Genomic DNA, 24198 nt, shown 5'->3' with positions numbered 1-24198 from the left:
TGAGGGTGCAGATCTTTGTTCAAAATGTGATCAAATTGCCCGTTTGGAATCGCACATTGAGTATCTAAAAGGGCGAGTTTCAACACTGAGAAGCATTGCCAATTTGGAAAAGTTTGCTTCTCACCGAGCAAGCACTCTATGGGGTAGATGTGGGGGAGGGTGGTAGAGAGGAGGCTGAGGAAAGTGAGGTAGCTAGCTGGGTATCAGTTAGAAAGCGGGGTAGAGGGAAGAGTGCCAGGGAGGCTAGCCCTGATCTGACACACCCCAACAAGTTTGCACGTTTGGCAGATGAGGGAGATGTCAGTCCAGGGATGGCACTGCTGCAGCCGGACCCTTCCTCTGCCAGTCAGGGGAATGTCAGCTCCAGTAAGCAGGGAACCAGGAGAGCAGGGCAGGCCAGACAGGTGCTGGTAGTGGGAGACTCCATTATTAGGGGTACAGATAGGGCAATCTGTCACAAAGACCGGGATCGTCGAATGGTGTGTTGTCTTCCTGGCGCTTGAGTTCGACACATCGTGGATCGGGTTGACAGATTACTGGAAGAGACTGGAGAAGAAAATCTAACGCTAAACGTGATAGACGAGGCGGCAAATCATAATGAGGTGGTTAATATGGGGGACTTCAACTACCCAGATATAGACTGGGAAACTGAAAGCTGTACATCACAAAGAAAACAGGTTCTTGGCAATAACCAAAGACAATTACCTTTCCTAACTGGTTCAGGACCCGACTAAAGGGACGGCCATACTGGACTTAGTATTAACCAATAGACCTGACAGAACAACAGATGTGCAGGTTGGGGGACACCTGGGAAATAGTGACCATAAAGTAATAACCTTACAATTATTATTTAAAAGAGAGTGTTTCTTCAGGGAGGAACAAAAACACCAAACTACAAAAAAGCTAAAATTTAGCCAACTAAGAGGCCATAGGCCTAACTAACTGCGACAAAGTCCTCAAAAATAAAAATACAGCCACAAAATTGGATATTTTTAAAAGCATCCTGAAATCTCATTGTGAGAGGTACATACCTTATGGGAATAAAAGGTTAAGGAACAAGAAAAAAAAAAACAAATGTGGATAAATAGAGCTGTAAAGAAAGCAATAAATGAAAAAACAAAAACAAAAAAAACATTTAAATCACTAAAACAGGAGGGTAGCACGGAAGCACTGAAAAACTAAGAAAAAAATGTAAAAAACAAATAGAAACAGCCAAACTAGAGACCGAGAGAATAATTGCCAAAGAGCAAAACTAACCCTAAAATAACATAGCAACATAGTACATAAGGCCGAAAAAAGACAGCTGTCCATCCAGTTCGGACTGTTATCCTGCAAGTTGATCCAGAGGAAGGCAAAAAAAACAAAAAACTGTAAGGTAGAAGCCAATTTTCCCCACTTTAGGGGAATAAAAAATTCCTTCCCGACTCCAATCAGGCAATCAGACTAACTCCCTGGATCAACGACCCCTCTCTAGTAGCTATAGCCTGTAATATTATTACGCTCCAGAAATACATCCAGGCCCCTCTTGAATTCCTTTATTGTACTCACCATCACCACATCCCCAGGCAGATATTGAAAAAACAAAAATAGGGGTGGGGGAAGGTACAAGAAAGGCGCCAAACCGAGCAGAAAATGCACTAGAATTTTATTTTTATTTTTTTGTATCAAGGTGCTAATGTGCTGGCATATTATACATAAAGGTCAAAAACTTTTATACATAAAATCTTTTATACATAAAAAACTTGTAATCTAAATAAAAAAACTTAGAAAAAAAAAAAAAGGAGAGGTTGAAAAATAAAATAGTTGAAATAAAATGAGGTCCCTACTGTGGTAAACACAGAAGGTAGAAGGTGGAGGTTAAAAACAAAGAATAAAATGGATGAACAAACATCCAATGAGGCACTTACTTCACTGGGGGGTTGTCAGCAGGATAAGCATAAAACACCTGTGACGATTCCCCCCTGGCCAGGATCGTGTGTAGAGTCTCAGTGAATGATGGCAGCAAGGCAGTGTGCTTCTGATCAAATCACCTTTAATAGCAAATATGTGGCTCAACGCGTTTCGGGGATCAATGTTTCCCCTTCATCAGGAGCAAGTGGCTAACCTCAGGCAGAGAGTTCCATAGTCTCTCTGCTCTTACCGTAAAGAATTATTTTCTATGTTTGTGTACAAACCTTCTTTCCTCCAGACGCAGAGGATGTCCCCTCGTCACAGTCACAGTCCTGGGGATAAATAGATGATGGGATAGATCTCTGTACTGACCCCTGATATATTTATACATATTAATTAGATCTCCCCTCAGTTGTCTTTTTTCTAAAGTGAATAACCCTAATTTTGATAATCTTTCAGGGTACTGTAGTTGCCCCATTCCAGTTATTACTTTAGTTGCCCTCCTCTGGACCTTCTCCAGCTCTGCTATGTCTGCCTTGTTTACAGGAGCCCAGAACTGTACACAGTACTCCATGTGTGGTCTGAATAGCAATTTGTAAAGTGGTAGGACTATGTTCTTATCATGGGCATCTATGCCCCTTCTGATGCAACCCATTATCTTATTGGCCTTGGCAGCAGCTGCCTGACACTGGTTTCTACAGCTTAGTTTGCTGTTTATTAAAATTCCTAGATCCTTTTCCATGTCAGTGTTACCGAGTGTTTTATCATTTAGTATGTACGGGTGACTTGCATTATTCCTTCCCATGTGCATAACTTTACATTTGTCAGTGTTAAACCTCATCTGCCACTTATCTGCCCAAGCCTCCAATCTATCCAGATCCCTCTGTAGCAGTATAATGTCCTCTTCAGTGTAAATTACTTTACACAGTTTAGTGTCATCTGCGAAAATTGATACTTTATTATGCAAGCCTTCTACAAGATCATTAATAAATATATTGGAGAATAGGGCCCAATACTGACCCCTGAGGTACCCCACTAGTGACAGTGACCCAATCTGAGTGTGTACCGTTAATAACCACCCTCTGTTTTCTATTACTCAGCCAGTTACTTACCCACATACAGACATTTTCTCCCAGTCCGAGCATTCTCATTTTATATACTAACCTTTTATGTGGTACAGTGTCAAATGCTTTGGAGAAGTCCAGGTATACAACATCCATTGGATTCGCCGCTGTCAAGTCTAGAACTTACCACCTCATAGAAACTGATTAAATTAGTTTGGCATGACCGATCCCTAACGAAGCCATGCTGATATGGCGTTATTTGCTTATTTCCGTTGAGATGCTCTAAGAGAACATCTCTCAGAAATCCTTCAAACAGTTTACCCACAACAGATGTTAAACTTACCGGCCTATAGTTTCCAGGCTCTGTTTTTTGGACCCTTTTTGAATATTGCCACCACATTTGCCATGCGCCAATCCTGTGGGACATTCCCTGTCAGTATAGAGTCCACAAATATCAGAAATAAAGGTCTGGTTATGACATTACTTAATTCCCTTAGGATACGGGGGTGTATGCCATCCAGTCCTGGCGATTTGTCTATTTTAGTTTTTTTAAGTCGCTGTTGTACTTCTTTCCTGGATCAGACAGGACACTTTTAATGGGGAATTCTGCATGTCATTTTTATTTTCCTCAGTGAATACATTGGAGAAAAAATATTTAACAGCTTTGCTTTCTCCTCGTCGCTCTCTGCGACTCCCCCCTCATTACTTTAAAAGGGCCGACACCTTCAGATTTATACTTTTTAACATTTATATAATTGAAGAACATTTTAGGGTTAGTTTTACTCTATTTGGCAATTAATCTCTCGGTCTCTAGTTTGGCCGCTTTTATTTGTTTTTTACATGTTCTATTTTTTTCAGTGCTTTAGTGCTACCCTCCTGTTTTAGTGATTTATATGCTTTCTTTTTGTCATTTATTGCTTTCTTTACAGTTCTATTTATCCACATTGGTTTCTTTTTGTTCCTTAACCTTTTATTCCCATACGGTATGTACCTCTCACAATGAGATTTTAGGATGTTTTTAAAGATATCCCATTTTGTGGCTGTATTTTTATTTTTGAGGACTTTGTCCCAGTGAGTTAGGCCTATGGCCTCTCTTAGTTGGCTAAATTTCGCTTTTTTTGAAGATTGAAATTTTTGTTCCTCCCTGTAGAAACGCTCTTTTGAATGATAATTGGAAGGTTATTACTTTATGGTCACTATTTCCCAGGTGTCCACCAACCTGCACGTCTGTTGTTCTATCAGGCCTATTGGTTAATACTAAGTCCAGTATGGCCGTCCCTCTAGTCGGGTCCTGAACCAGTTGGGAGAGGTAATTGTCTTTGGTTATTGCCAAGAACCTGTTTCCTTTATGAGATATACAAGTTTCAGTTTCCCAGTCTATATCTGGGTAGTTGAAGTCCCCCATAATAACCACCTCATTATGATTTGCCGCCTTGTCTATCTCGTTTAGTAGTAGATTTTCTGTGGTATATTAGGTGGTTTATAGTAAACTCCTATTAGTAATTTATTGTTGTTTTTAGCTCCATGTATCTCTACCCACAGTGACTCCACATGTTAATGTCCCTCACTTATATCTTCACTTATATCTACCATTTTTTAATTATATAAATGGTAAAAAGTATAAATCTGAAGGTGTCGGCCCTCTACAGAGTAATGAGGGGGGAGTTGCAGAGAACGATGAGAAGAAAGCAAAGCTATTAAATATTTTTTTCTCCACTGTATTCACTGAAGAAAATAAACTGTCAGATGAAATGCAGAATGTAAAAGTAAATTCCCCATTAAAAGTGTCCTGTCTGACCCAGGAAGAAGTACAGCGGTGCCTTAAAAAGATTAAAATAGACAAATCGACAGGACCAGATGGCATACACCCCATATCCTAAAAGAATTAAGTAAGGTCATAGCCAGACCCTTATTTCTGATATTTAAGGACTCGATACTGACAAGGAGTGTTCCACAGGATTGGCGCATGGCAAATGTGGTGCCAATATTCAAAAAGGGTCCAAAAACTATAGAAACTATAGGCCGGTAAGTTTAACATCGTCGTGGGTAAACTGTTTAAAGGGTTTCTTGGAGTACCTCAATGAAAATATGCAAACAACACCATACCAGCATGACTTCATGAGGGATCGGTCATGTCAAACTAATTTAATCAGTTTCTATGAGGTGGTAAGTTCTAGACTTGACAGCAGCAAATCAAATGGATGTCGTATATCTGGACTTCTGCAAAGCATTTGACACTGTACCACATAAAAGATTAGTATATAAAATGAGAATGCTTGGACTGAGAGAAAATTTCTGTATGTGTGTAAGTAACTGGCTCAGTGATAGTAAACACAGGATGGTTATTAATGGTACACATTGGGTTGGGTCACTGTCACTAGTGGAGTACCTCAGGGGGTCAGTATTGGGCCCTATTCTTTTCAATATATTTATTAATGATCTTGTAGAAGGCTTGCACAGTAAAATAATTTTTTTTGCAGATGACACTAAACTGTGTAAAGTAATTTACACTGAAGAGGACAGTATACTGCTACAGATGGATCTGGATAGATTGGAGGCTTGGGCAGAGAAGTGGCAGATGAGGTTTAACACTGACAAATGTAAGGTTATGCACATGGGAAGGAATAATGCAAGTCACCCGTACATACTAAATGGTAAAACACTCGGTAACACTGACCTAGGAATTTTTGTGAACAGCAAACTAAACTGTTGAAACCATTTTCAGGCAGCTGCTGCCAAGGTCAATAAGATAATGGGTTGCATCAAAAGGGGCATAGAAGCTCGTGATGCGAACATAGTCCAACCACTTTACAAATCACTAGTCAGACAACACATGGAGTACTATGTACAGTTCTGGGCTCCGGTAAACAAAGCAGACATAGCAGAGCTGGAGAGGGTTCAGAGGAGTGTAACTAAAGTAATGACTGGAATGGGGGGGACTACAGTACCCTGAAAGATCTTAAAAATAAGGGTTATTCACTTTAGAAAAAAAAAAAGACGACTGAGGGGAGATCTAATAACCATGTATAAATATATCAGGGGTCAGTACAGAGATCTATCCCATCATCTATTTATCCCCAGGACTGTGACTGTGATGAGGGGACATCCTCTGCGTCTGGAGGAAAGAAGGTTTGTACACAAACATAGAAGAGGATTCTTTACGGTAAGAGCAGTGAGACTATGGAACTCTCTGCCTGAGGAGGTGGTGATGGTGAGTACAATAAAGGAATTCAAGAGAGGCCTGGATGTATTTCTGGGGTGTAATAATATTACAGGTTGTAGCTACTAGAGAGGGGTCGTTGATCCAGGGAGTTATTCTGATTGAGTCGGGAAGGAATTTTTTTCCCTTTAAGTGGGGAAAATTGGCTTCTACCTCACCGTTTTTTTTTTTTTTTTGCCTTAGTCTGGATCAACTTGCAGGATAACAGGCCAAACTGGATGGACAGAAGTCTTTTTTCAGCCTTATAAACTTTACTATGTATGGGGATGAGCAATGGCATTAGTGATTGCTTTTCGCCATGTAAATGCAACAGTCTCCTTCATTGACAAGCAGAAGCTTGCCAGGAAGGAACACTTCCTTCCCAAAATGGCCTACTAAAATGTTTAGTATAAAGGGGCCTTAAAAGAGAACCTGTCACCCCTTCTGACATGTCTGTCTACATGAGTTTGCCATGTAACAATTCTGGAGCATCTATTCTTATGACTATGTTGTGTCTGTTATTTCTGCTAGAAGTTATGAATTAATTGCTAGCAGTCTGCAGTAAGGGTACAGAGGGGTGTTAACCAGTAGTGGGTGTGTACTTTACCAGTCTAACAATGGCAGCACTGACTGGAGAGAGTCAGACTGTGCAGGGACACACTCCCAACTGCTACCACTCCTCTGTACCCTTACTGCAGACTGCTAGCAATTCATTCATAACTTCTAGCAGAAATAAGAGGAATGGCACATCATAGAGTCATAAGAATAGATAGACAGACAGACATGTAAGGCTACTTTCACACCTGCGTTCAGGTGTCCGCTCGTGCGCTCCGTTTGAAGGGGCTCACAAGCGGCCCCGAACGCATCCGTCTGGCCCTAATGCATTCTCAGTGGAGGCGGATCCACTGAGAATGCATCCGTCTGCCAGCGCTCAGTGAGCGGACACCTGAACGCTGCTTGCAGCGTTCGGGTGTCCGCCTGGCCGTGCGGAGGCGAGCGGATCCGTCCAGACTTATAATGGAAGTCAATGGGGACGGATCCGCTTGAAGTTGACACCATATGGCTCAATCTTCAAGCGGATCCGTCCCCCATTGACTTTCAATGTAAAGTCTGAACGGATCCGCTCAGACAACTTTCAGACTTAAAAATTTTTCTAAGTTATAATGCAGACGGATCCGTTCTGAACGGATGCGAACGTCTGCATTATCGGAGCGGATCCATCTGATGAAAAATCAGATGGATCCGCTCTGAACGCTAGTGTGAAAGTAGCCTTAGGAGTAGTGAAAGGTCCTCCAAAGTCAATCATGTTAATTTAGATTTTAATAACTGCAAGAGCAGTAGATACAGTATATATTCAGCTGAAGGAACTGGAAAGAGAAAATAAGTGAAGAGGAACTGAGAAAAAGTGAATAAGTGAATGCACTTCTCCATCACTGCATTTGCTTCTGGTGCTAAATTAGTCACAGATGTTTGCACAACAAACAGGACTCATTCATACGACCCTCAGTTTTGCGGCCTACAAATCACAGGTTCACAAACTACAGATGCAGTCTGGGTGCATTTTGAATTTTTTGCAGGCCCAGGTGAAAAAACAGACAAAAATATGACGGCGCATCTTAAAGGGCATCTGTCAGCAGATTTGTACCTCTGAAACTGGCTGACCTGTCACATGTGCACTTGGCAGCAGAAGGCCGTTGGTTCCAGGTTCATAAAGTGGCACCCCTGATGAAAATGACTGTTACTGTGAACAGTTAAGCAAGTTGAAGATGAAATGATCCCCGAAAGGCAGAAAGTTAAAGATGACACATTACCTTTGTGTTTTAAGCAAAAGCAGTTTTTTTTTAATTTGAGCTTTTAAATTTTAAAAATAAAAAAAAGGGAAAGGTCTGGAAATGAAACTTTTCCACTGTTCCGGTTAACTGCAATTTATTAATTACACTTCGAACTGAGGAGATGACAAAACGGCAAATGGTGAGAAAAAAAATAAATAAAAAGGCCAATTCGTTGTTTTTTGGCGCATAATTTTTTTTTAAAAGTGAATCAAAAAGTTATACACACACCACAGAATGGTATCAATGAAAAGTACAGATTGTCCTGCAAAAATGAGCCTTCACACAGCTCCACACACAAAAAAATAAAAAGTTATGGCAATGCAAATAAAAAAAATTAGTTTTTCTTCCCCAAAGTAAAATTTTTTTTCCCAGTATTAAAACACAAGAACTATACACATGTAGTATTGTAGAAATCGTATGGACACAGATAATAAAATTAGCAGGTCAGTTTTCCCGCATAGGAAACGGTGTTAAAAAACAAAAAACATAAACTTGTGGTGGAATGGTGTTTATTTTGTAATTCCATCCCATTTGGAATTTTTGTTCCAGCTTCCCTCCACATTGAGCCCTCATGGCTGTGTAAATGAAAAAAATTGAGTTATGGCTTTGGGAGGGCTGAGCGTTAATAAAAAAAAGTAACGAAAATAAAAAATAAGACCACCCGCTTTTGGAGATCATTTCATCTTCAACTTTAACAGTTTATAATGGACCATGCCACATATGACCTCACATTGCTGAGGAAAACAATATTTAAATAAATGCTAATTCTATGAGGCGTTGCTATTACACCTAGATGATGCTCTGCAACTGCCGCACCCTCTACACACCGTTACCCAGGGCCAGGCAGTGAAATGGTCATCATGCAGGGCCCTGTCAAAGTGTAAACTACAACTCCCAGCATTCACTTCTATGGGAGTTCTGTGAATGGCCAAGCAAGTGTGCATGCTGGGAGTCATAGTTTTAACACAGCTGGAGTGCCAGAGATTGCTGATCCCTGCTCTAGGAGTAACAGCCCCGAGGATCACAGATGCCTTCATCTGCCAAGTGCACAGTGACAGGTCCGCCAGTGTCATAGGTACAAATCTGCTGACAGATACCCTTTAAATCACACCCTTTCTTGCTAGGGAACACTTTACAGAGTAAGTTGCCAAAATTGTCAAAAAACACAAATTCCTCTGTTATGCAGCTTTTTTTTGTTAAAAAAGTTAAATGTAAGAATTCTGACACATTTAGCAAATCACCCCGTTGTGTATATCAATTCATCTAGATACAACTGTATACGTAAAATTATGATCCGGATGCAAATAAATACATAATACACAACCACTTTCCTATTTTTTAATCATAAAATGCAAGCAGTTTATTTATCGCTTTTAGGGTAAAGTGGATTCATGGTACAGGGCACAAGAAAAGATAAACTGTCCACACATAAAATAGACCCTTAAAAGAAGATGAGACTTTAATGATGTACATGGCTTGCAGCCACAGGCCGCCATCGCACATGCTCTTAGAAACAGAAACGTTTTTCTGTTGGACAAGTGCGCAGAAACTAATTGGACCCTGGGGATTCATATAACACTGGATGAATGAGCAGAGCTCGTTTCCTTGCTTAAACTCTTGCTCACGGTGGTTCTTCATCTTGATGTAAAAACCTTTAGGCTGGTTTTACACGGGCGTTGTTGAAAAAGATGCGGGTGCGTTGCGGGAACATGCGCAATTTTTCCGTGCGAGTGCAAAACATTGTAATGCGTTTTGCATACGCGTGAGAAAAATCGGCATGTTTGGTACCCAAACCGGTTTTGGTTAGGTATTGTGTAGATTGTATTATTTTCCCTTATAACATGGTTATAAGGGAAAATAATAGCATTCTGAATACAGAATGCATAGTAAAATAGGGCTGGAGCATTAAAAAAATAAAAAAAATGTAATTTTTTTTTATCTCGCCTTAATCCACTTGTTTGCGCAGCCCGACTTCTCTTCTGTCTTCTTCTTTGAGGAATTGGACCTTTGATGACGTCACTGCGCTCCTCAGATGGTCCATCACACGATCTTTTACCATGGTGATGGATCATGTGACAGACCATGTGATGCACGTAGTGACATCACCACAGGTCCTTTTCCTGTGCACAGCAAAGATGAAGACAGAAGAGAAGCCGGGCTGCGCGAACAAGTGGATTAAGGAGAGTAAAATAAAAATAAATAAAAAAAATGTTTTAACCCCTCCAGCGCTATTTTACTATGCATTCTGTATTAAGAATGCTATTATTTTCCCTTATAACCATGTGACATCCATCTTGCGAGTGCTGGTCCCTTTCTTGTAACTGTGGAGGTTTCAATCACCAGTATGCCTATTGTCTGGTATAATAGCTTTAAGGCAGGCATCCTCAAACTGCGGCCCTCCAGCTGCTGCAAAACTACAACTCCCAGCATGCCCGAACAGCCTACAGGTATCAGCCTACAGCAGGGCATTGTGGGAGTTGTAGTTTTACAACAGCTGGAGGGCCGCAGTTTGAGGATGCCTGCTTTAAGGGAACCCGTCACCGGGATTTGTGTATAGAGCTGAGGACATGGGTTACTAGATGGCCGCTAGCACATCCGCAATATCCAGTCCCCATAGCTCTGTGTGCTTTTATTGTGTAAAAACCCTTTTTGATACATATGCAAATTAACCTGAGATGAGTCCTGTACGTGAGATGAGTCAGGGACAGGACTCATCTCAGGTTAATTTGCATATGTATCATATCGGGTTTTTACACAATAAAAGCACACAGAGCTATGGGGACTGGGTATTACGGATGTGCTAGCGGCCATCTAGCAACCCATGTCCTCAGCTCTATACACAAAATCCCGGTGGCAGGTTCCCTTTAAGCTTTTCTACAAGAAATTAACCCTTTGCAATGTAGTGAAGTAAAATCCAGGGTAAAATATGAAATAAAAAGAACTTTTAACAATATCAGAATGGTAGTTCAATGAAAAAAAACATAAATCCACATTAAAAATAGCCAATTGGTGGCTGAAAGATGCACATACCACCTAATTTAAGTTACTTGCTGGTGTTTTAGCTATGGCTATTGTATAACCGCAGTCAGCAAAGTCAGATGCTTTAGAGCAGCCTGAATTCTGGTGATGGTGCTGGGAATTTGGATTCCCCTTTACAGATTCCCTCCATGACACTTCTGCTAATAAAGAAGTGATTAAAATAACGGCATCATGTATTAGGCTACCTTCACACTCATGTTTTGGTTTTCCATTTGTGAGATCCGTTCAGGGCTCTTAGAAGCGGTCCATAACGGATCAGTTTGCATTCTGAATGGAAAAGGATCCGCTCAGAATGCATCAGTTTGTCTCCGATCAGTCACCATTCCGCTTTGGAGACGGACTGCTTACAGCGTTTTGGTGTCCGTCTGACGAAACTAAGCCAAACGGATCCGTTCTGGCACACAATGTAAGTCAATGGGGACGGGTCAGTTTTCTAAGACACAATCTGGCACAGTTTTGGCTATGTTAAAGATAATACAAACGGATCCGTTCTGAACGGATGCAGACGGATGTATTATCTGAAGAGATCCGTCTGTGCAGATCCATGACGGATCCGCACCAAACGTGAGTGTGAAAGTAGCCTTACTCCTAACGCAATCACCATATCTATTAAAAGCGGAGAATGGGTAACAATCCAGCAGTTCTCGGATCTGCCGATTCCAGGTAAAGTCGTTTTACTGTGCTGTAGGGAAACCTAGTGATGTAAATATGGCTTGTTACGTCGTAGGCAAAATGTCTGATGAAATGACACATTTTATACGTTTTAGGAAAATACATGGCTTAAGTTTACTTCCTGAGGCAGTAAAACAATGGGAGCATGTACACGGCCAGTCATCTTTAAGTACGCTCTGCTGAAAATCTTAACCCCAAGCTATAGAGCAGAGATGTCCACGAAAGTTAATGGAACATTTAAGATTTCTTTGCCTCACCCTCCAACTGCTGAAAAAAAGAAGACTGTAGCTTTTAACAGCGAACATAAAGGGATATAAAAAAGCGCCAGAAGCGGAGCAGAATACTGCTAGAATGGATATATATGGAGAGGATACAAGGGAGCTCCTACAACATAGGAAGCCTGGCTGGAGGTGCAGTGCACAAAAAGAGCACTCCACTCCAAATCTTGTGACAATGAGAGCGAAAGAGATCCGTGAACTGGAAATTGTGAACCTGCTCATACATGTTAAAGCTCAGGCTCTGTCCACATCTGCATTGGAATCTTACAAGAACTATATTTTCTAAACGTAGGGTTCGTTCCCCCTTCATTTTGCAAGATGTGGTAATTCAGTTTGTCATCATTTCCTTGCAGACACTTCAACTTCTAGGAAATCTGTAAGCTCCAAAACACCCCCCAAACTAGCGCAGTGTATAGTGTAAGTAGTAAACAGTCCGATTATGTAATTTTTAGGGCTGCACGATATATCGCAAAAATAATCGAATCGCGATAATCGGCAAATGCGATATGGCGATTCGGCCGACCCGAAAATGCCGCGATTATATATGAAGGGGCCCCTATTGATAACATTTTCTCTGTCCTATTGATAAAATGGCCAGCCTCTGTACTTACTTTCACGATGAATGCACTGCAGCGAGCGAGGCGGCCGGCGCGTGACTGACGTCACTTAGTCACGCTCCTGCTTCCTGAATTAAGTGGGAGGAGCGTGACAGTGACGTCAGTCACGCGCCGGCCGGCCCGCTCGCTGCAGTGCATTCATAGTGAAAGTACAGAGGCTGGCCATTTTATGAATAGGAGAGTTATGTGCGCAGTTTAGGACACATGAGGGGACACATAGGGCCATGAGGGGAACCAGCATAAGATGCTATATGTGAGTCTTATGCTGGGCCCCCTCGTGGCCCCATGTTTCATAGCACACATCCCCTATAATAGTGCCATCCACAGGTCCCCCATAAGTGTCCTCTGCAGATCCCCCACATAACAGCGTCCTCCGCAGATCCCCCACATAACCGCGTCCTCCACAGATCCCCCACATAACAGCGCCATCCACAGATCCCCCACATAACAGTGTCCTCCACAGATCCCCCACATAACAGCGCCATCCACAGATCCCCCACATAACAGCGTCATCCACAGATCCCCCACATAACAGCGCCATCCACAGATCCCCCACATAAAAGCGCCCAAATCGGTTGATAGTGCCTTCCACATGGATGAGTGGGCCCAGAAAAGATTCTCCTAACCATAATGCTGCAACCACCAGCTTGTGTTCTTCCAGCAATGTTTGCAGGGTGTTTGTTCTCTGATGGTTGCCACCGGATATGCCAATGTCAATACGTTCAGTGAAGCAGAAAACGCAACTAAATTTTGAAGGAAATCCCTTGCCAATCAGTGGAGGTCTGATTCTGATACTACAAAAAAATGTAAGCCTTTTTTGCTGATGCAACTTTGTTAGAAGGGGCAGAGTCTGCTTTGAGACTCATGCAGTTGGGTTCACTGAACTGTTTTAAACACACGGCTAGTAGACCCCTAGTACATTCTGGCACTGACCCTCTCCACCATAGCGTGGCGGTCGGCCCTTGCACACTGTTGAAGCCAATGTTCACCTCTCACATCAATGGCACATGGTGCTCTGCAGTTTCCACATTGCTTATTCACAATGGTGCCATTTGTCCACAGCAGCACACAAACTGCTCAGTATCAGAAATGTACTGCCACCCTTTGCCCATAAGCCTGTGATCATCCCTTTTTTGCAACTTTAAAAATATCCCCTTTTACACAGCAACGGAGGGATAAGTGTTCAGGCAGCCTATCACACATCTTATATACCCACCCATGTGACTTCATGTGCTACGCGCTGCCGAAAGTAGGAAGTGGTCATAATAGTGTGACTTAACATAACATATATATATATATATATATCTCCACACACATCCACACACAGAGTGGACCTTCAGACCATTTCACTTTGGTTATTTCACAGACTTGTGCTAAAATGAAAAAAAGTTCCCATTGTTCCCCATCATTTTGCACTCAGTACCCTATAATGATAAAGTAAATACAGGACTGCTCGCGTCCGCACCGTTGCTCCAAGCACCGCGGCTCTGCTGCTGCTACCCGAGCTGCGCAGATGAAGACTGTGCATGTGCCGCTAAACTTCCAGGTTCACCCAGACAGTCTATGCTGCATAGGTAGAAGAGCCTCTGCGCATGCACCGCTACTTCAAGCAATGGTGCAGGTATGAGACTGACAAGACCAGGTGAGATGTCGGACCCTGTGAACCCAGCAGAATGAGGGGAGTCTCAAGCAGTGGAGCCAGCTGCTCTAGAAGGCTAAATTGTGAAAGAATTTGATTTGGTCATTACCACAAACACAGCCAGGGAGTTAGAGTATATAAAACGTCACCCTCTTACAGACTGTACCCAGATAGGCACCATTAAAGAAGCAGATTTGCATGTGTTGAGTCAGAGCGGTGGTTGCTAATTATCCCCTGCCACAAACAATCTGCATTTCCCCTTAAAGCCATCAATTACACAGCATGCTTCAGGATTATGGAGAAACAAACACGGTAAGTGTTCTGGATGTTCAGGCTGTATACCGGCTTTTAATAAACACCATTCTAAGGCAACAGAGGAATCCTATCTTTTTTAAGGCATTGTTATGTAGTGATACCTTAATAGAAAGGTGTCCCTTTATCAATTATAAGAGTGGGGTCTGTCAAAAGAGCTGGGTTTGTCGCAATACAGGCTGTCACTTGGATTGGAGGTAACAGGCAGCTAAGGCACACAATAAAAATGAAAGAGGAAGGAAGAAATCAGAGGAAGTGGGTAGGGAGCCTAGATTTTCTAAAAAAAAAAAAAAAAACATTTTAGTGCAGAAGTGCCTGGTATTCAAAAGCATTCTTAAAATAAAATAACATTTATAAAGTGATAGATTACAGATTTACAGTAGGAGGTCAAGGAGCATTGAAATTTAGAGAATCTGAGCCAGACTTCTGACCAAATTGCCCAAAAACATGTCTTCGAATGCCTTTATCTGTCCCACAGCTTCAAAATTAGGGGATAAAAGCATGAAGTTTGGAATGATCCTTTACATCTAGAGAGGCGTTTAAACGGCTTCTGTCACCCCACTAAACTTTTTTTTTTTGTGTACTGCGATTTATCCATACATAATGTAATCAATCATTTTGGTTCAGTAGATTCTGCAAAAAACGTACTTTTATCATATGTAAATTACCTCTCTAGCAGCAGGTAGGGCGGCTACTTGCTGGTAGCAGCCGCATCCTCCTTTCATAAAGACGCCCCCTCCTCATGTTGATTGACAGGGCCAGCGAACGGGATCTTTCTCTGCTGGCCCTGTTTGCATCCAAAATCTGGCGCCTGCGCCGTACCTGTCTTCAGTCGGCGCAGGCGCACTGATAGGAGGACGCTCGCTCGGCCGCTCCTTCCTCAGTGCACCTGCGCCAAGTGTAGATGTGACGTCATCGGCCCAGACGCATTGAGGATGGAGCGGCCGAGCGAGCGTCCTCCCGTCAGTGTGCCTGCGCTGACTGAAGACAGGTACGGCGCTGACGCCAGATTTTTAATTCAGACAGGGCCAGCAGAGAACGAGCGCGTTCGCTGGCCCTGTCAATCAACATGCGGAGGGGGCGTCATTATGATAGGAGGATGCGGCTCCTACCAGCAAGTAGCCGCCCTACTTGCTGGTAGACAGGTAATTTTCATATTATAAAAGTACGTTTTTTGCAGTATCTACTGAACCAAAATGATTAATTACATTATGTATGGATAAATCGCAGTATAGGGATTAGGACCCAAAAAAAAAAAAAAAAAAAAAAAAAAGTGTTTAGTGGGGTGACAGAAGCCCTTTAAAGGGGCTATCCCGTAATAAATATTGATGACCTATACCAGGCATGCTCAACCTGCGGCCCTCCAGCTGTTGCAAAACTACAACTCCCAGCATCCCTGAACAGCCTACAGCAGGGCATGGTGGGAGTTGTAGTTTTACAACAGCTGGAGGGCCGCACGTTGAGCATCCCTGACCTATACTGTAATAAATATTGTTTACGATCAGCTGTTAGAGGAGGCTGGCGTTCCGGGCGTGCCACAGCCTCTTCCTAGGCCATGTGACGTCACTGTACATGGGTCACATGGCCTATATGCAGCTCAACCCTATTGAAGTGAATGGGGGTGGGCTACAATACCACTCACGCCAGGTTTAAAATTGTGGACGTGGCGGGGGCGGGAAAGGGTGTGGGCCAGCAGGACCGCCACATTCACCATTTTCTACACCTGTTTTAGGTCTAAATGTAAGACAGCTAGGAAGCCGTCTTACATTTAGAACTGGTGCTGGATGCGCAGAAGTTATGGAGAGGCCTTCAGCGGATCTACTGCCAGTTTAGGGGTTTATTACGACTGATTACCTCATCGGGATAGGACATCGATATCAGAACGGCGGGGGTTCTGTGAGTCAGCTGTTAGAAGAGGTTGGGCACTCGGAGAACCACGGCCTCTTCCTAGGCCATGTGATTTCACCGTACATCAGTCACATAGTCTAGTTGCAGCTCAGGCTCATTGAAGTCAACTCACAGCCACTGTATAATGTACGGTGCTGTGTTTGGAAAACTGCCAGGAGCCCACAGCGAACAACAACGATTCAGTGAGCTGGGTCATTATTATCTTTACCCGGATAACCCCTTTAAATATTGATAACTTGCCCTCAAACTTCCCATCCCCCATGATCGGCTGTTTGAAGGAGCCATGGTTCTTGGATAAGTGCTGCAGCCTCTTCATAGTATATCAAGCACAGTGGGTGGCCATAGAGTATCTGTTGTGCTCCTATTCACTTAATCGAGACGTGGCTGCAGAAAAGGTGAGTGCCCAATGAACATGATATCCCAGGACCAGGTTTGAGTATTGTGGCTGACTGAGGGGGTAATGGGAGTTAGATCCCAGAGATACGATTGATGACCTATCCCAAGGACAGGCCATTATGACTAAAGTCCCAGAAAACCACTTTAAACAGGTCAGAACATATAATCTCAAAAGTATAACTAAGCCACAAAAATGTTTCATTAAAAATTAAAACTTCCAGGTCAACATCCTGGCGTGTATGAAAGCACTGAGGACCTGGAATAAATATGCAGAATCAGTACATTAAAAGGGATTAAAAAGGTATTTATCACACACAGCCGTATTTTCTAGCATCAAGCCAATACGTAAGCAAGGAATGTTTGTTACCATTGATCCTTCTGTTTATTTTAGTGGCTGATAGTGACAGCATCTGCTCCTCTTCCTTCTTGTTTGGAGCAGCCTGTGGCTGGGCACAAAATCACACAGCTTGTGTTGCCTACCAGACGCTCCACACAGAACCAACAGATCCTTAACACTTTCTTCACTTCTGGAGAAGCTGGAAAGCATTGAACAGCAAGACTGGTTTTGAGCCTAGAGTAAACTCACAAGTGCACAGATTAATTTACTGCAACAGTCGCCAACGCACAGCCCAATCACCTCCCATGTGCCCTGGCGACCGATCGTTTCTTGTTGATATAAGGAAGAAACTTTAAGGGAGGTCCGGCTGGTGGTGGAGTTGTGGTGTGCTAAAGAATGGAGGTGGAATTTAGATGCAAAGTCTTATATCTCATCATAAATGCATTCACAAGACTGAACTATGCTTTCAATATACTACAGTCACAGAGGACACTAATGAATAAAGAAGTCCAGGGCTCAGGAGTTACTGCTGGTTCAGATCAGGTCTGGAGTAAAAATCCAACCTTCTTTTCACATATGTGCTCTCAACCTCCTAATAACTATGACCACAATGCAGCAGATTATTGAAACAGGATGTGGATTAAAGAGCATGATGTCTGCAAGAGCCTACTCTCAAAAGAGATTTACGTAAATAAAGCACATTCATTTTAGAATAAGAAAGGTCTTAAATATGCAAACTTTGAAAGATCTCTACTTGCTGTCAAGTAAAGACAATATTCATTTACTGCAGAGTTTGAAAACAGTCCTGATAATATGTTGTTACAACAGAGACTGTTGAATTCCACCACAAGTACACCTCCTACTACTTATTGAGATGCTGAATAGGCCAACAGCTAAACCAAATCTCATAACGAACACAACAAACCAACAGACTGGCAGAAGAACAACTCTCCGGTGACAGTGATCACCACCACCTCATTCAAATCTCAACCATAGGACGACAAAGTGTCCTAAAAAAGAATGGCAAGGGGGAGCGGAGGTGAAATGCACAGCGAGGATGGTTCGAAACAGTCTTCTAAAGCCGTGCAAAGCTAGAGAAAAGCCCTTTGTCAATGAAAAGCAAAGAAAAGTCAGACTGAAAACCATAAGAATTGGACCATAGAGGACTGGCGTAAGGTCATCTTCTCTGATGAGTCCAGTTTTCAGCTATGCCCAACACCAAGTCATGTAATGGTTAGACAGAACCCTGGAGAGGCCTACAAGACACAGCGTCTTTCACCCACTGTGAAATTTGATGCAGGACGGCTGACGATGTGCGGGTGTTTCATCAAGGCTGGAATCGGACAGATTTGTCTTACTGAAGGACACATGAATCAAGCTGTGTACAAAGTTATCCTGGAAGAAAACTTGCTTCCGCTTCCTTCTGCTTAGACAATGTTCCCCAACTCTGACAATTGTTTATTTTCAACAGGACAATGTCCCATGTCATACAGCCAGGTCAATCACAGTTTTTGAACTGCGTTTGAAGGACCACCAGATGAAGACCCTTTCATGGCCAACCTAATCTCGAGACCTGACCCCCACTGAAAACCTCAAGAATCCGATCAAGAGGAAGATGGATGGTCACAAGCCATCAAACAAAGCTGAGCTGTTTGAATGTCTGCCCCAAGGAGTGGCATAAAGTTACCTAACAGCAATGTGAAAGACTGGTGGAAAGTATGCAACAACATATGAAAGTTGTGATAAAAAATCTGGGTAATTCCACAAAAATTGGATTTTTTGTACTCACCGTAAAATCCTTTTCTCGTAGTAGGCATTGGGGGACACAGCACCATGGGTATATGTCCAACTACCACTAGGAGGCACTAGACACAAAAAGTGTTGGCTCCTCCCCGTTGGGCTATACCCTCTCCACAGGCACAAGGCTATTCAGTTTGTACCAAAAGCAGTAGGAGAGAGAAAAAAGGCAAGGAACCAACAACTCCCGTACCGGGAAAGATCAAGAAACCAGCCCGGAAAATCGGAAGTAAAAACATAGGGTGGGATCTGTGTCCCCCAATGCCTACTACGAGAAAAGGATTTTACGGTGAGTACAAAAAATCCAATTTTCTCGTGCATGGCATTGGGGGACACAGCACCATGGGACGTCCCAAAGCAGTCCCCGAGGGTGGGAAAAGAACAGCCATGCCACCGGTTGGGTAAACAGGTGCAGGAGAACCACGTGACCCAACAGTAGAAAACACGGAACGGGCAAGAGGTTCCATAACAAGGAAGAAACCTCAAGGAAGAGTCAGTGAAGACTGTCAGCACCCCAGGAGAAAAGCCTGGAAGAAAATCCCAAATGCAAGAAGGCGGCAAAAGGGAACACCGAGCTCAGCCAAGGGCTGGAGAAAAAATTAGGACAGCACCGCGTGTTGGGACTACCTAACGCTCTAAATTGTCTCAGACCCAAAGAGCGAAAAAACCTGTGGCCAACCCCTGATAGGCCAGGGGAGAAAGCTAACAAGGCTCACATGTGAAGGGAGCAGGTCTCCCCTCACCGCAAGGCAGGTGATGAAGTTAAGTGCCCTATTAAAAAGGCAAACCGCCAACCCTTGGAGAAGGAGGGGGTTGTAGGTAAAAAGCCAGGAAAAAAGAGTAAGACCTGCGTTCCAAAAACAGGAGACGAGGCACGAGCCTCTGAAAACAAGATATCACTGTGAAGCGTAAGACCAGAGGAAACTCTGGGCATGTGACGCATCAGGGAAAAAAGGAACCAGATACAGGCCCAGGAAATCTCAGCAGGACACACTGGACTGAAAGACATGGAACTAGAAGGAGAGTACTCCCAACAGCCTAAGGAGGAAAGGTTCTACAACAGGCGGAGGTCCCTCCCGAAGGAGACTATACGGCGGAATTGCAAACCGTAGCGCTAAACCACTCAATACCAGGTACTTGACGTGGGAGGATGGGAAAAGAGACACGAATCCCAAGAAGACCACAAGGCTATTGGGACCCAAAAAGGGAACAATCAACCCAGGCCCCGACCCCTCCAAAAAAAACGATTGTCATGCAGAACCTGAGTGGTCAAATGAACGGGGACAGGGACTCCAGAAAGGAGTACCCGGAATGGGCTCACAAGGAACCAGGAGCTGAACCACCAGAAGACAACGCAAGCCAGAATATCCAGGAAAGGAGAAATGGAACTAACATAGGGGAAGGGACATTGGCCATGGACAACTATCCATTCCAAGAACAGTGACTAGCAAACTGTATACATTGTCCCAGAGAGGGCAAGTACAGCAGCTCGGGATGTACCACTAAATTGACAGACATCCATATGCATAAGGAATGCAGAAGTCGCCATGAAAAAGCCTACACAGAAGAGACTACGGGAGAGACTACACAGAAATGTAGAAACCAGCTGCGACTGGCGTACTGAAAACTCCCAGGGGGGAGAAAGTACCTGACAGGTGCAAACGACGGCAAGGTCCAAGGGGACTGCCCCTCTGACATGTAGTACAACTAAGCAGAGAATATAAGGGAATACCGAGAACACCTGGACCCAGAAGGAACTACGGGACCCTGTCCGATGCCAGAGCAATCAGCTGAAAAATTACCTGCCAGGCAGGTGTGTGGCGCTCAGTGGTCCTGTCCCTGACCCGTCAGGGAGGACGTCCAGCGACGAAAAATGCCGATGACCCCGGAAGGATTCCATGTGGCGGAGGACATCCAGCGATGACCGAAAAACTGTTGCAGCAGCCGATGCTCACCAGCGACGTGCCCCAACAAGGTAGAAGATCCAGTGGAGATCCCTGTACTCCACCAGGAATGGGCCACTCTAATAGGAAACAACGCGAGTACTCCTCTATAACATGGGGTAACGCGAAGCGCAGCATACTGTAGTACCCTATAGAGATGGCAAGAGCACAAATGCCAACAACCACCTGGCCATGGTGTAGGGAGCATGGTTGTATGTGGACCACCATGCAGATCAGAACAGATCAGCCATATACTGGAGCTACAATAAGTGGCACTAGACCGACAAGGTGGGGGTTGGGCTGGCCCACCCCTGCCAGATATGGTAACCATGCATATGCAGAACCAGGATGGCCTGTTGTAGACAGTGCCCTGAGAAGTACAAGGAGACCATTGAGCACGACAGAAACGGAGTGGAGATGTATGGAAGAACCAAAAGGGTGAAACCAACATCCGCAGCACAGATCAGAACCTGGGGCAGAAAACACCCAGTAATACAGAAACTGTATGGGCCACAGATTGCACCATAGGGCCCAGCACTTTGAGTAATACAACCACACGCCTAAAATATAGGGAAAGTGGCTGCATGTCTAAGGAGAGTGGAAACATAGCCACAGAATCTGGGAATGCAACAGCATTTGGAGGGTACAGGTACTCAACCTGTAAAGTAGAAATATGGCTGCGTAGTGCAGATATGACCAGAAAGGTGTAATGGGTACAGCATCTGAGATGGTAGAGGTACTACCTTTAAGATCGGAGCAATGTGGCCACATGGTGCACCCTAGAACCAGGGAGGTGCAACAGCTACCGCGTTAGCAATGGTACCTATATTCCGCCCGGGAAGCGGAAAATAGGGCCGCACGGTACCACAAAGAACAAGACAGGTGCACACTACAATCAGGTAGGTGAAATGGCAACTGAAGAAGGCCCTCTATTTCGCCTGAAAAAAAGGGAAACAGGGCCGCATAGTACACCATAGAGCCGGACAGGTGTAACGGCTGCAGCATCAGAGGCGGTGCAGGAACTCTACCTATGAAGGGAGTAAGATGGCTGTTTGGTGCACACTATGATGAGGTAGGTGCAATGACCACGGCAATTGGAGGAGGCCTCAATATCTCGTCCGGTAAGGGAGACAAAATGCCACATGGTACACCATAAAGCTAGACAGGAGCAACAGCATCAGGAGATGGTGCAGGTACTCTACCCATGAAGGGACCAAGGTGGCAGCTTGGTGCCGACTAGAACCAGACAGAGGCAATTCTACGGCAATAGAAAGTGGCCTCTATATCTCGCCCGTAGGGAGAAATGTTGCCGCATGGAACACAATAGAGCCCGCCAGGGGTATTGGCTACAGCATCGGAGATGGTGTAGGTACTCACCATGAAAAGGAGCAAAAAAGTCTGGGAACAGACAGGAGCAATTGCTACGGCAATTGAAGGAGGCCTGTATATCCCGCCCAGAAGGGAGAAATAGTGCCGCATGGAACACCATAGCGCCAGCCAGATGTATCGGCTACAGCATCAGGAGATGGTGTAGGTACTCTACCTATGAAAGGAGCACAGTGGCTGGGAACAGACAGGTGCAATCGCCACGGCAATTGAAGGCGGCCTGTGTATCTCGCCCGGAAGGGAGAAATAGTGCCGCATGGAACACCATAGAGCCAGCCAGGAGTAATGGCTTCAGCATCTGGAGTAGGTGTAGGTACTCTACCTATGAAAAGGAGCAAGGCGGATGGAAACAGCCAGATGTAATTGCTTTTCCTTAACAACCTACAGGAGGCGCTTGCCTAGAACAGGGACCCCCTGTTATGAGGTAGAGTGGCGAACACCAGCACCAGGATGGGGACCCGGTGGAAACACTCAAATGTGTAGAGCATAGCCCCTGGTATAGGGGAACCAGGAAGGCTTGTCAGGTACAGCCTATGGCAGTGGTGCAGGTACCCCCCTGTTAAGGAGAAGGCGTACGTACCAGAGACACCAAGTAGGTGACTCATTATGCTAAACACGGGGACGGCTGCCTTACCTGTGCGGTTGAATACCTGTGCAGTCAGGGGAGCGCCATCCGAAAATCCACTAGAGGGGATACCAACCCTGGGTAGGAGAGGTTCCTCCGTGCACGTTAGTCTTGACCTCCCAGAGGGCTTCTGTATGGAGGAAGACCGCCTGATGCTCTGTTCCGAGGGAATCGGTGCAGAGGTGTCCCCAGAGGCAACGGATGGGATGACAGGAAAGGATTCGTCACCAGCCTCAGGCCTGTCCTGGGGAGGACCCGAGGATGCCGAGGAGGGGTGGAATCCTGTTGAGACCACCCGAGGTTGTACTGTGAGCTACCCCTTGCTGGACCCGGTATCTGAGCATTCCTCATCTGCAGGGAGGACCCTGGGAGGGCATAGGTGGCCGCAATTGGATAGGTAGCGGTCCAGCGACTCCGCCAGAGATTGGGAGAGTCGGACAAGGTTCCTATGTTGACAAAGAGGGAGACCATTCAGAAGGGACCTACACAAAAGGATTTGGTCAGGGGACACAAAGGGGTCTGGGAAGAGGTACTGCACACAAGCAGGGACAGGCCGACCGCATGGCAGCCTTCGTAGACAGCGGACGCACGTGAAAACACGTGGCGATCCGAGGAGACCCTCATAGAGCAGCCAGCAGAGGCTGTCATTCTAGACCCGGATGCCATGTTCCCCAAAGAGGTGCTGCAGCAGCTATAGAGGCTGCAGGAGAAATGAAGCAATTGAGGAGGGGTGGGGGGGGGGGGGGGGGGGAACGACTTGAGTGATCCCTATGTACAGCTTTAGCTGCCTTCACACAGTACATAGGACAATTAGGGGGTCTGCAGTTCCTTTAAAACTGAGGATCTATCCACTGGATAGATAACCCACAAGAGACCAGTAAAGGGTGGAGGAGATAGCCCCTCCCGAGGGCCGGGCGGGGTCAGAAAAGCCCGGGAAGCAAGGAGGAGGGGCCGGGAAGATCGCGGCCTAGCAGGCCCAAAAGCCGGGGCCTCGATTTATGAGGCGGCCGGGAATGGAGCGAGGGGGGCGGGGCGAATCGCGGCCGACCGAGGGGCCTCCGGACCCACAAAACTAGGTGAGGAGGGTAGGAGGGGGGGGAGCGACGCCTGGGGGTGGGCGGAACAGGGCAAACAGAGCACCTGGGAGCCGGGAACGGGCCATGGAAGATGAGGCCTAGTCCCTGCAAAAGCCGGGGACTAAAGTAGCAGGGAAGGCCCAGGAGAAGACTGTGTGGCCAGGGAGGAGAGAAAAAAACCAACCAAG

General features: G+C 44.9%; 1 protein-coding gene and 2 long non-coding RNA genes across 3 annotated transcripts in view; 1 reads left to right on the top strand and 2 right to left on the bottom strand.

The window, feature by feature from the left end:
• Positions 1-24198, bottom strand: part of ARHGAP5 (Rho GTPase activating protein 5) — a 127704-nt gene that overhangs the window by 21698 nt on the left and 81808 nt on the right. The gene's annotated exons all lie outside the window — the stretch shown is intronic.
• Positions 2963-23925, top strand: LOC120982555. The gene is made up of 4 exons (XR_005774939.1): positions 2963-2974; positions 11071-11078; positions 18281-18291; positions 23806-23925. It is a non-coding gene; the product is annotated as an uncharacterized LOC120982555 (long non-coding RNA).
• LOC120982556 lies at positions 14984-23945 on the bottom strand. Its single transcript, XR_005774940.1, has 3 exons — positions 23810-23945; positions 16687-16691; positions 14984-14993 (listed from the first exon to the last, which is right to left on the bottom strand). It is a non-coding gene; the product is annotated as an uncharacterized LOC120982556 (long non-coding RNA).

Source organism: Bufo bufo, chromosome 11 (genome assembly GCF_905171765.1).
Source record: "Bufo bufo chromosome 11, aBufBuf1.1, whole genome shotgun sequence".
NCBI classification, from domain to species: domain Eukaryota; kingdom Metazoa; phylum Chordata; class Amphibia; order Anura; family Bufonidae; genus Bufo; species Bufo bufo.
The sequence above is the reverse complement of the archived record's forward strand: the minus strand, read 5'-3'. Positions and strand labels throughout refer to the sequence as shown.